At 38.3% G+C, this 13,476-nt stretch overlaps 1 non-coding gene across 1 annotated transcript; it reads left to right on the top strand.

The window, feature by feature from the left end:
• The first annotated feature begins 11,784 nt into the window (after nucleotides 1-11,784).
• Nucleotides 11,785-11,859, top strand: TRNAT-UGU (transfer RNA threonine (anticodon UGU)). Its single transcript has one exon. It is a non-coding gene; the product is annotated as a tRNA-Thr (tRNA).
• The last annotated feature ends 1,617 nt before the right edge of the window (nucleotides 11,860-13,476 follow it).

Below are 13,476 nucleotides of genomic sequence, written 5' to 3'. Positions count from 1 at the left end.
CTTTTTTGTACAACAGAATTAACTCGGATAATTTGTCAGTTAAAATAGTTGTATATTATCACAATACTTGCAGATGCATATGTCCAAGATATTTTTGTAATAAACGTTTGAACAAACTGTCTATCTTTATTCATGCGATAGCATGGAGAATATTACGCTGTAAATTTTATAGGTTTTCGCCATCACTGCAAATTGTCCTTGCGTGCAGCCGCCGTCACATCAAAATGTCCTTGTGCATAGCGAAAGCAAACTGTTTTTGGCGGTAAATTTTACGACAATGAGATCTTCAACAACAAGAGATTAAAATTTGTTATAAAGGCACTTGCAAAAAGATGACTTTGAATTTAACTTCAAAATAACATTCACGTACAATGTGATTAAAGAATTTTACAATTTATAATGACTTACAAATGGTGCCATCTAGCGTTATTTTCTGAACTTCGTATTGTACCGGTTTACGGACGTAAGTAGATTATTTAAATGTTCTCAACATTCATTACATTCTTTTAATATTAAGATGCCATATGACAATAACCGTCATATTTGGCGCCCAACAGGGGCTAACCCTTGCCAAAGACCAGTAACATATTATCAATTATTAGGTTTGGTCAATACTATTTGACTAATCATAAATATATATACTTGTTCTTAAACAGTCACATAGTTACAGATTCATTACACTTATATACACTATATATAATTCTAATCATTACCTTGATGATTCTTTTATTCTACATGAAGAAGAAACACCGAGCCTTGCAACAGGTGCCTAGCATTCCAGTACAGGATCATTTTACGCTTCAGGCCCCCGCCACGCTATACCGAATTTTGTTCCTGAAAAGTCGCATTCCATTAGAGACTTATGAACGTTATACAGTGCCATTTGTTTTAGAAAGGAAGACTCCCTGGGGCGTATTCGGATTGTGAATATATTTCAACATATTTGAAAGAATGAAGGAAAATCTCAGGTTTTTGATCTCGTATGCTGGTTCGCCGCAGAATTACATCCACTTGACCTCCTGGCCCGCCGCAGACTAATTCACACTTAACCCACACGAGACTTTACAAAACCTTATTCCTCTCTTCCCACAACCTTACTTTGATTCCCCTTCCCGGAAGCTTCTCGCTTATCAGCAACCTCAAGTTGCTTCAGCCACTGCTCCACATTCTCTAAATTCAAACCCCTCAACTTATTCTTCCAAACCACCAACTTGTCCACTGAGCAATTCCACAATTTACAGTTCTGAATGGATTGGTCAACTATTTGTTCCCCTGTGACACAATCAATCAACGATAGCGTAGAATCTTTGTTGTTTTTTACACAAAGATATGGACCAAGAAAGAGTTCACAATATTTTTTTAATCACTTTATCCCCCAAACCGCTCAACGTTTGATTTTTTACAAAGACCAAGGCGCCCTCTTTAATCACTGGTTTACCATTCTCCTTGGCATTAAACTTTATCAACTTACCCCGCCTTTTTTGGTGACTAGTCAGATTGGCCATTACCAATTTGTCATCCCATGTGACATTAGTATCCTGGGCAACTACAGACGACATGTCAACCAGACGCATAGGCATGTTTAGTCTTAACTCAGCCGGAGAATAACCTGTCTGTGACGAAACAGATCCATTCAACAATTTCAATGCTTCCGGCACCTTCTCTGGCCACTTGGTATGATTCGAAGAACAGAGCACCCTCATTAAACGATTTAATTCTGAATGGTAACGCTCAACTAAATTTGAGCTCGGGTGATATACGGGAGTGAAAGTCAGTTGTACCCCCCAAGATTTCATAACATTTCTGAATATATTTGATTTGAACTGAGGTCCATTGTCTGAGACTATTCTTTTAGGAACTCCTAAGTGAACAAAGTAAATGTTTGATAATTTGTACACGATCGTGTAGGCATTGCTGTTAACAACGGGATAAGCCACTAAATATCTCGTCGCTCCGTCTAACACAGTGAACAAAAACCTTTCTCGTTTTGGCCCCATTATAAACGGACCCTGTAAATCGATGAATAATAACTCTCCAGGCTTATCAGTAAAATGTGACCTGGCTACAAATTTTGACGGATGTTTGTTTGGCTTAGTTCGCTGACACAGATCACAATTTTTTATGTATGTTTTTATGTCATTCTTCATTCCACTCCAATAGAACGTGCGATAAATTTGAGCTAAAGTTTTGGCCACCCCAAAGTGTCCTTTATCATCATGACAAGCTATTAAAATTTTACCGATTAATTTGACTGGGACGCAAATCCTCAAACGCGAATTATCATGAAAGTCCTTGATATAGAGAACATCATTCCTCATACAGTACGTTTGACTCCATGATCTCGAACGAGGTTGGACTTTTTGTCCTGTTCCCATCAGGTTGTCAATGATTTTGGATAACTTGTCATCTTGACTTTGTAAACTTATCAACTCTTCTTTCGTGAACACTTCCTGATCTGTTTGTGCACAAGCAGATACATTTATCCTAAATTGTGAATCAGAAATGTCGGGAAAGCTCCTACTAAGAGTGTCTGCCAAAATATTGTCTGCGCCTTTACAATATTGAACAATGAAAGAATACTGTTGAATTTGGATAAACCACCTCGTCAGTCTGGCGTTCCAAGAATGTGCTGATTCTAACCAGGTGAGGGATTTATGATCGGAAACTACAACAAACTGTCTGCCTTTTAGGAAGGAGGAAAATTTATCAATCGTGTACAAAATAGCCAATACTTCTATCTCGGTGGAAGTGTATGATTTCTCATAGTACTTCAACAGTCGGCTGACAAAACCTAAGGGTTTGACGTTACCGTCAATAAGCTGATAACAGTAACCACCTACCCCAATTAGGGAAGCGTCTGTTTGAATGTAAAATGTTCTTTCAAAGTTGGGATAGCTCAGATTGTCCTCATGGACGACCAAAGCTTTTAACATCTTGAGCGCTTTATCCGCTTCCATGGTCCAATGCCACTTGGTCTTTTGTTTCAACAACTCGTATAAAGGGTGAGCCACAAGTGCATAATTGGGTATATACTTAGATAACCAATTAAAACATCCCAACAATCGCTGAAGCTGTTTCAAGTTTTCAGGTTTGCGTAGCTGGACTATACTTTCCACGTACATAGGATCTTTTTTAAAGCCACAGGTAGTGACTAAGTGTCCCAGAAATTTAAATTCCTGTACGGAAAACTTGCATTTCCCTAATTTTAAGGTAAGTCCTGCCCGCTGCAACCTTTCCAGTACCAAACCTACATGCTTCATGTGCGATTCGAAGTCTTTTGATCGGATAATACAGGGTTATTCATATGTCAGTGTCACATTTGGGGAACATCGTGTGTGTGATGTATGAGACGTGCGAGTCCGAATCATGTACGTGTGGAATCAGAAACTCTCTAAGTTTGTGTCACGTGAACAGCGCATGTTGTGGTGACGCGGTTGGCCGCTAGGCGGCAGCAGTGTACAATATGGCGTTCTCAGGTAACGAGAGAGCATTTTGCGTGATACATTGTTTCGGTGGCCGCCAAGATCCCCAGACTTCACACCTTATGATTTCTTTCTCTGGGGATATGTGAAGGACAGGGTGTTCATTCCACCGCTTCAAGCTGATTTGAACGACCTCCGAGTTCGCATTACAGCAGCGATAGACCGTGACATGCTGGTGCGGGTGTGGGCAGATTTGGACTATCGCCTAGATGTCTCCCGTGTAACCAAAGGTGCACACATTGAGCACTTGTAAGGTATGACAAACAAACTTTTTGAGATTGTCTTTCTTTTTTTATATCATTCATGCTGATATGTCATATACTTACTTCACAATAAAACTCCGAAATGTGACATTGACTTATGAATAACCCTGTAATGTCATCAACGTACACTACTACAAAATCCATAAATGATCCAAGGACCCGAATCATGACATCAACAAATATGGCCGTGCCATTCACTGATCCAAAAACTACTCTCTTAAATTGGTACAAAATTCCTTCAAAGGCAAAGGCCGTATACTTACGACTACTTTCATGAAGAGGAACTTGCCAATACGCATTTCCCAAGTCAAGTGAGGTGAAGTACTTGCAGCCAATGAACGACGTCAACAAGTCATTAATTCTCATGGGAGCAAGTTGCATCGGTTTCACGTGGGAATTTACTTTCTTCAGATCGACACAAAGACGAATATCCCCGTTGGGTTTTGGCACAACTAGCAGAGCCGAACGATGTTCTGAGACAGAAAGTTCAATTACCCCCCAAGCCAACATTACATTCAGTTGTTGCTTTACCTTATCCCTATAGGCATATGGGATAGGATAATTTCGCGCCACGATTGGTTCGTCTGTGTCTACCTCCATCCGATGCACGTATTCGGTACATAAACCCGGTTTCATCAGCTGGAAGTCATAGAGTACATCGATCAAACGTGAATCTAATTTTCTACTTTCATCTAAAGAGGCGTTTATTTTATTTTCAAAGTTTGATCGCTCAAGTTTCGAAGGTTCTGCCACGAAGGACATGTTGGCAACTGACAAATCTTGCTCATTAGACATTATGTCAGCAAGTGGAGTGAACTTCAAAAGTGTCCTGCCATTTGGAGTTTGGTAAAACAAAGCCTCAACATCGAAGTTCAATTCCCCATGTATACCGTATATAACATCTAATCCTAATATGATGGGTACATTTAGTTTTTTGACAACCACAAATTGCACATAAAATTCATAACTCCCTAAATTGACATTCAATCGCGTAATACCCTCTACCGATTTAGACTTCGTGCCCGAATAATCAATTAACTTAATACTTGACGCCGACTCCAACTTAGGCCGCGAGACCGACGATGATATCAATTTCCAGGTGTCGTAAGCCAGGAGGCTCAGTTCCGCACCACTATCACAGAGGGCTACGAACGGTTCACCCATAATAGAAACATTGCTCATTGCAGATCCACATCTTTGATTACTAAATTAATTGGCGTTATAGAATTTATTGATTCCCCCAGATCAAACTCATCAATACCTCCTCTATATTTACAAATAATATGGCAGATGACTTTAATTTGCCCTCACCCCCTGCCCGTTGGTAAGGGTCCTTTGTCGGTTTTCCGACCTCGACGTTTCCTTTCTATTTACTGGAAGTTCTTCGATCGCATGGATCTCAGCTTCAACCACGAGTTGAGACGCTTGTTTGAAGTTAGTACGGCCCAAAACGTTAACTACACCCCTACTTCGAAGAAGGTCCACCACCCGGGCCATTCCTGCTCTGTTCCAGTGAATTTTATCGATCTTGCCTCGCGAGGGATTCCCTAAATATTCTTCATACAAATCACCCCTAATTTCATTTTGCTCTGTGAAGAACAAAGGCACAATGTCAACTACTCTAACATTTTTTCCATTATGGAACGACATTATAAGCTCATTGATGCTCTGCCACTTTCTCCACACACTGGTACCTTTGTCGCGCATAATCCGTGCCAGTGGAGGTATCGTTAGCCAATGTATTTCCTTTGTCCTTTTAGACAAAAGATCCAACGTCTGCAAAAAAATTTCCTTAATAGCTTCTTCAGACCTAAACTTGAGAATATCATTTGTCCCAATTAATATAACTACCGAGTCAGACAGCTTTTGACAAGACCGAAGTCTTTCGTTTAACTGTTCAGCAGTTTGACCACTGATCGTTAATCCTTCACCGCGGTTGCCCCTCTGATCACATTCAATGCTACAACTTGTATGATTTTGAGCTAAGCTTAGCAACATGCTGTCCCCTACTAGTTGTTTATTTTCCAACAATGGTGACAACGAGTAAGATTTAGATAATGCCTCTGAACCTGCACTAGTAGACACCGAAGCACTTGTGCTTTTGGGAGGATCTATATTTACCGACCTCACATCACCTCCTACAACGTGAGGGGTAACTCGTTTCCCAACGACTTGTCATTTGATGTAGACACCTTGTTTAAATGGCGTGATTTGGACTTTGGACTTCTATACCACAGCCTATCCCCATCTGAAGGAGGACTACTTGGCAATTGGTTATCCCCTAGGTTCTTTTCTTCAGAGCTAGGTGACCCTAACGCCACCATATTTACTCTGCCCCTTTGACCCTTTACCTTAGGAGAAGAAGGCCAATCCCTTTTTACTGATACATCCTTTAGCGACTCAAAGTTTTCAATTACATGAATTGCCTCCGAGAACGACGATATGTCCTGCATTACAAAGTGCTCTTTTAGTTTATAAGGTAAAAGAATGCCCATTTGCGCAATAATCTGCGACTCTTCGGCTTTAGGTTGGATCGTACGCAGGAGTTTAAAGTTTTTTGAGAAAAACTGTAAGACACTCTCCTCCGAGGTTTTGATATATGGCGCATTCAGAATTTTAGCCAAACATGAACTTTTCCACCTAGAACTCTCATAGTAGTTTATGAATTCTTTCTTGAAAAGATCATATGTTGTAACGCGATCCTTGCGTTCCGCAAACCAAAGCTTGGCGCTTTCTGTTAACAATTTTTGGACATACTTTATGTATTGCCCATCCTCTACCCCATAAAGCTCTAGCAGCTCCTCAACCTTCTCCAGGAATTCGGATGGAGTTACTGTAGTTATTAACCCACTGAATTTTGGAAATTTCATTAAGTCCTGAGGTTTTATACTAAAGACTTTCGCTTGAGTGTTTCTATTATTATCGTTAGTGTTAGAGCGTACCGGATTATCCTTTATTACCTTTGTCTGAGGTTCTACTGATCCTTGCAACCCTTTCATTTTTGCCTTCCCATGCCTGGTCTTAATGTAACTCTTCTTCTTTGACATCAGATAGCAATCACCCGACCTATCCGCCTCACTTAAGGAATCTACATTTTCAGGCTGAGTGGACCTGAAGTGGTTGAATTTTGAACACCTAAGTGCAGAATCTCCATCTGATACTTCAGTAGAAGTGGCTTTGTCTACACCATGCTTCCTTAACGCCCCCGACTCCGAGTAATGGCAACCAACCCGCCTTACTTCGATCCCATCAGCATTTGGCTTTACGAGATCCTGATCAGAGCCCCTAGACTCCCACCTATCCACCCCATTGAACCTTGCCAAAGAACTTTCCATCGATCTTAATGTTAACATAACATCAGCCGGTAAACTATTCATCCCTGCAGCACTATCCTCAACCCCGTACAACGAACCCCTCGGAGTTCCCTGAACCGATGAAAAAACTTCCTTCTTGACTACGGTTAAGTCACTATCACTGACAGCCTTTACTACCTTCTTTCCTTCAACAATCCGAACAGACGGAGTCTTCCTTACTACTACTCTATCCATCACTTTCTCCACAACCTGTTCCTCCAACAATTTAAAACTATTTTCATTATCCAATTTTAACTGTTGTATTGCCTGCTGCACACCCTGTACTTCCGAGTCTAGTATTTTAGCCAACCCCTCATGCTTCTTTTCTAATCTCTCGGCTCTACTCATGCATTCAATCCTGTACTGGGATACTGACAATGCAAGCTCTTGAAGACCTTCACTTGTCTTCATAGTGTCTTGTTTTAACTCCAACATGGATTTATTGGTATGAGATATCAACTCAGATTTCATTAGCTCTGTGTTTTCTCTGGACGCCTGATTACTTTCCTTAATAAACAAAAGCAAGGTGTCCAGAGTCACAGGCTCCTGTTCAGTTCCCATATTCGTTTCCTATACTTAATCTTTACTAATTTGAATTACCCCTTCCAAACTATCTTAATAAGACAAGTTTAAACAAACAACAAAAGGAACTTAATTCCAACTTATTTACTTTGACTTTTTTATTTAAACTTATTTATTTGACTTTTTGTATAAACTTATTTGTTTAAACTTATTTGTTTAAACTTATTTATTTTAATCTTACCCCAGCATCGAACGCTCCACCCTGAGTCTCATGGATCTTATTTATGACGCTCCAGGAGAACTGAGAACTCCAACCGGTATTATCCCTTACTTTGGAGGAAGCCCCCCCACAGGTCACTCTCGCAGCGCCTGAAAGCGCAGGTGGGAGGAAATTTGCCGGGGGAGATCAACTACCCCAAATAAAATATGACGTCAGAAACCCCATCTAAGTATAAGTAATTTTCGTATGACGCTCCAGGAAAACTGAGAACCCCAACCAGTATTTTTCCTTTGTTTTGGAGGAAGCCCCCCCACAGGTCACTCTGAATAAAATTTAAATTACCATAAATCCTTTACCACTTATGGTATTTAATGCACTCTCAATGAATTACAAACACTCTGTACACAGTTCAACTATTAATCATAGAAAAATACAAGATTCTTGTTTCTTTAACAAAGAATGCTCTAACCAGATAATGAAAACGTCGCCTGTCAGTTGATGTACATCATGACGTTACACACGATTTTTGTGTAATTTATCTTGCAACACACGCCTCACACGAATGCATGCATATTTCTACACTGTTAATTTTTGGTAGATCTACCTAATTTGCGTCGACATGAGCTCATGCTAAAAGTTTGGAAAACAACAGCTTACCTTCTGTAGCCGGGAAAAGACGCCATGCCGTTGACCCTCTGTGGACTATTTGGGCACGATATTTTTAACATATCACTTACGCATCTTCCTTCTCCAAATCTTAAAGACGTTCCTCACCCATTACCGGTGTGGAAACAACACTCAGTCCTTGTCTCACAAATGTGTGATCACCAAAATTTTACGGGAAAAGATTATCCCTTCTCTTCACCAACAAGTTTCTTCCGCTCCATTTTTTCCAGAATCAACCGCTTTTTTTCTTCCTCTTCTTCTCACCTGTACCACCGTCTTTTTTGTACAACAGAATTAACTCGGATAATTTGCCAGTTAAAATAGTTGTATATTATCACAATACTTGCAGATGCATATGTCCAAGATATTTTTGAAATAAACGTTTGAACAAATTATCACAATACTTGCAGATGCATATGTCCAAGATATTTTTGTAATAAACGTTTGAACAAACTGTCTATCTTTATTCATGCGATAGCATGGAGAATATTACGCTGTAAATTTTATAGGTTTTCGCCATCACTGCAAATTGTCCTTGCGTGCAGCCGCCGTCACATCAAAATGTCCTTGTGCATAGCGAAAGCTAACTGTTTTTGGCGGTAAATTTTACGACAATGAGATCTTCAACAACAAGAGATTAAAATTTGTTATAAAGGCACTTGCAAAAAGTTGACTTTGAATTTAACTTCAAAATAACATTCACGTACAATGTGATTAAAGAATTTTACAATTTATAATGACTTACAAATGGTGTCATCTAGCGTTATTTTCTGAACTTCGTATTGTACCGGTTTACGGACGTAAGTAGATTATTTAAATGTTCTCAACATTCATTACATTCTTTTAATATTAAGATGCCATATGACAATAACCGTCATAGAATGCTCTATGACACATTTTCCAGCAAAACACCTGGAAATAAAAGATTGCGTGCTTGCAAATGAACATAGCTTCTACACACATGTCTTAGTTCAAAAAACTCAACAAACTTAAAAATGGTGAAAAAGGTTTATATTATATGATCGATCTTGTTTGTTAATATCTTCAGCGGTAACCATTTTGGAAATATGATGTCACGTAGGCCATGTCAAAATAGTATGCATACAAAAGTTATCACAGGCAGTAATTTATGGGTTCGGGACACTTGCACGGAGTGAAAGTTGCACGGAGTGACACTTGCACGAATCCTGCCCCAGATCAATCGACCTTGGCTGAATCACTATTTGGGTTGTGACACTTGCACGGAAAGTAAGACGGCGCGGAGGGGGTGGGGATTTCTGGGATTTTCTGGTTCTAGTGAGAACCATCGTCTTTCTTTGTCAATACATTTCTGTTAAAATAGAAACAGTTAATTTGTATGTACATTATTTACAAATTTACATTTTCCAGGCGATTTCTCCAATTACTGAATATAAGCAATTACTTTTTAAAAAAATCACACTTCCGTTCGCTTCAAGTTTCCTAATTTACCGCCTTCATATGCCAGAATGACAAGTAAAGTGTGGAAAATATCCTTAGTATTCTTGAACAAATGAGTGCGAAATAATTTCCCTGGGTATGTTTTCATAGCAGTGCAAAATATGAAAAAAATTCTGAGAATAGTTTAATTCCATTTTTTATTCTGTAAAAAAATGTGTCTATGAAAAAAATTGTCAAGAATCATATTTAAAGATTTATGATCAATATTATTCGTTATACTGCAAGGAGCCTTAGAAAGAGCGCTTCGCTGCCTAAGGGCAGACGTCGATCGCATGCCAATTCTCTCGTGTCGTCTCGTCTGCTCCTCAGCCGAAGAAAAATTCCGAAATAGCAAGAGACAGAGACAGTTCCATAAGAGTGAAGCGAGCTAGCTATGTGTGGCAACCGGGCTCGCTCATTCGCGGACCTGATTGGTTCTCGCAGACACACCCCCATATTGTCGTCTGCTGCAAGCCCGGGAAGCGATATTTTTAAGGCCTCATGGAGTATAATGTTTCAAGTGGCAGATATCTTGGATTAATGGTGCCACAGAGGCCATACGCAACAATTGCAGGCATTGCACTTGGCAGTACAGGATTGTGTACCCCAATAGCAATGCACCAGCTTTATTCGTTTCTTACCTTCTTTCACACACCAATGACCTATCAAATATTGACATATTCTACTGACCTAATATTGCTTTTTACAGAATAAAAACTAAACATGATGAGTGAAAGAGGATTTCAATCTTTTAACCTGCATGCCGAATTTTTTCCTACGCAACAGTCACCTGCGATACAACAAACCCTTGTCGAACAGTGTATTCAAATTTTTTTCATGTCTAAGAGCATAGCATCGTAATGATTGATTGATATTGTGTTCCATGTCCACTTTATACACTGTAAGGTTAATGTGTTCTGGACCTACATTTTGAAGTGGGATTCGAACCACTGTGTTCCTTCACCGGTTATCGAACCCGTGACCCCTTGATTATAATGCGACGAGGCTACCACTACGCGATCGGGGAGGCCCAGCATTGTATTCATACGCTCTGCTGCAGTTCTTTTGCAATTTACAAATAAACGTTACAGGATGGATAAAATTAATTTAGTTTCGTTTAAGAAAACCTGAAATAAAATTTGGAACCTATTCAACTTTATGCTATGATCCAAATGTTAAAATTCGCAGTCTACTGCAATTATTTCAAATGTATATAATATGTTTTAAATATCATGGTGGTGGCAGTATAATTGAATACATATGTTCAAATAGAAATATATTGATAATATATTGTATTGTTGTTTCTTTCAGGACGTTCTGGATTTTAATTTTCGTTTGTAACTTAGTATTGGCGGCAGTAGTTATCATGCAGTTGTATGAGCTTCATGCCAAAGGATCAGTGCAATATGTCGTTCGCCATTTCTCCGAGAATGATAACATAACATGCCCATCTGTACACGTGTGTTATGAAATGTATGAAGAAACAATGAACATATCTTAGCAGTATCCTTAATATTAGCAATAAACGTATTTTATAAAATGTTTTGAGAAGCATTAATATAAACAATATTTTTAATATATCTTAATATTTCTATAGTTTTATGTTAGTGACATGTCGGAGTACAAATTTTGAATTTTTCTGTTGACATTTCATTTTTTTACTCCATATAAGCCATATACATTGGTATTTGGAGGGTTCGGTAGAGTTCAGACAAAATGTATAAATACATAATTTCTATAATTTTCAATTTTTTATCGAGTAATGCGATAACATTGCTGGTTTAATAATAGTTTTCCTTCAATTTGTTTTTGAACCTAGGGCCTCCCCCATGGCGCAGTGGTAGCGTCATTGTCTTGTAATCAAGGGGTCCCGGGTTCGATACCCGGTGGAGGCACAAGTGGTTCGGATCCCACTTTAAACTGTAGGTCCAGTCCCGATTAGCCTTACTGTGCATAAAGTGGACTTAAAACACCAACTCGTTTTTGAACCTTGTCATATATTCTGCTTTTATATGATTAGGCAGGTTTTTGACTATTTTAATTGCCATCTGTTTGGGTCCTTTTTGAACTAATATTAGCGTTTTAGAAGCTGTTTATTTATTACATGCATATTCTATTAGGCTTCGTAGCGTAATATTCTTCTTTTATATAATGCCAGTTCATCTTTGTACAGTGATGGAAAATTTAATTCCTTGTATTTCTTAAACAACGTTTTGCAAGATATATATATATATAGTTCTGCTCTATTCCTATTAGGAATATAAATACACTTTTCTCTTTTTCTAAAATTGCCAGTGAGTTTCCCAAAATTATATTGCATTATTTATTAGCTAATGAAACATTGCATAATACACCAGAATTATTGAATTTGTATTAAGTGTTTGATTTAATTTCCTCAATGCAAATTTTTGGAATTTAGTCTATTAACAACTGTTTTGCGTGGTTTTACCATTTTACGTAGATGATTATATATAGTTAATCCTAAAAATATAGTTTCAGTAACAAATTTTATTGGAAGCTAACAATTCTTAACCTTAACTGGCGTGGCGTGGTCGCTTGGACCAATGACCTAGAACAAATATCTCGCTCTCGGAAACAATATCACGCACATCCCTCTCCTTTACGGTAGATTCATATTTTGGAATATCACGTATTTGGGTTGAATTTGGCTGTTGTTTAGTTTCACTCCATAGTCATTTCTGGCCATTTTATATTGAGGATACGTCTGAGACAGCGATTAATACAGTTTATTATCCTTTTCGTGATAGCTTGTGTGGTTTTCCATGTTTCGCAAGCATACAGTAAAACTGACTTTAAATTTGTATTGAAAATCCTAATATTTGTCTTTCTAGAAACGTTGCAGGTTTTCCAAATAGGATACAGTTGTATAAATGCCACATTGGCTTTCTTGATTCTATTTTGTATGTCTTCATCTGAACCTCCTTCTTTTGTTGACACTTCCTAAATATGTAAATGACTCTACTTGTTCAACCAGCTCATGACAAACATTCAATTTTTATTTTCCTCTTGCATTGACTCTCATTTCTTTAGTCTTGTTCACATTAATAGTGAGTCCTGCTATATTTGCTTCTTCCTGTAGTCTTTTTAGTTTCTCCTTCATGTCGCTAAGTCTTTGAGATAATAAGCAGATGTCATCCGAAAAATCTAGATCTTCTAGTTTGTGTTTTACTTATAGTGAAAGCTGAGCAAAACATATTGTAGAGTATAGATGTGAAAATTGTGAACTTTTCATTGTTGTTTGTCTCACTTACACGTAATTACAAACTTACACAAGGTTATTTCTTCTATCAAAAATTTTAATTTGTGCATTTTTTTGTCTATACATAAAATATTATTTGGTAAAATATTTAGATGTTTCATGCACGATTTCGCAAGTGTGATCAGAAATGCCATTTATAATGTTACATGAGATATCGTTGTGATCGAGACTTGTGACAAAAAGCAATTTCAATTTCGGAATTAGCAGATATTATTGTCTTCTTCTTTTAATC

Source organism: Lepisma saccharinum, chromosome 26 (assembly GCF_977018435.1).
Source record: "Lepisma saccharinum chromosome 26, izLepSacc3.1, whole genome shotgun sequence".
Lineage (NCBI taxonomy): Eukaryota > Metazoa > Arthropoda > Insecta > Zygentoma > Lepismatidae > Lepisma > Lepisma saccharinum.
Note: the sequence above shows the minus strand (reverse complement) of the source record. Positions and strands in the feature narration are given on the sequence as shown.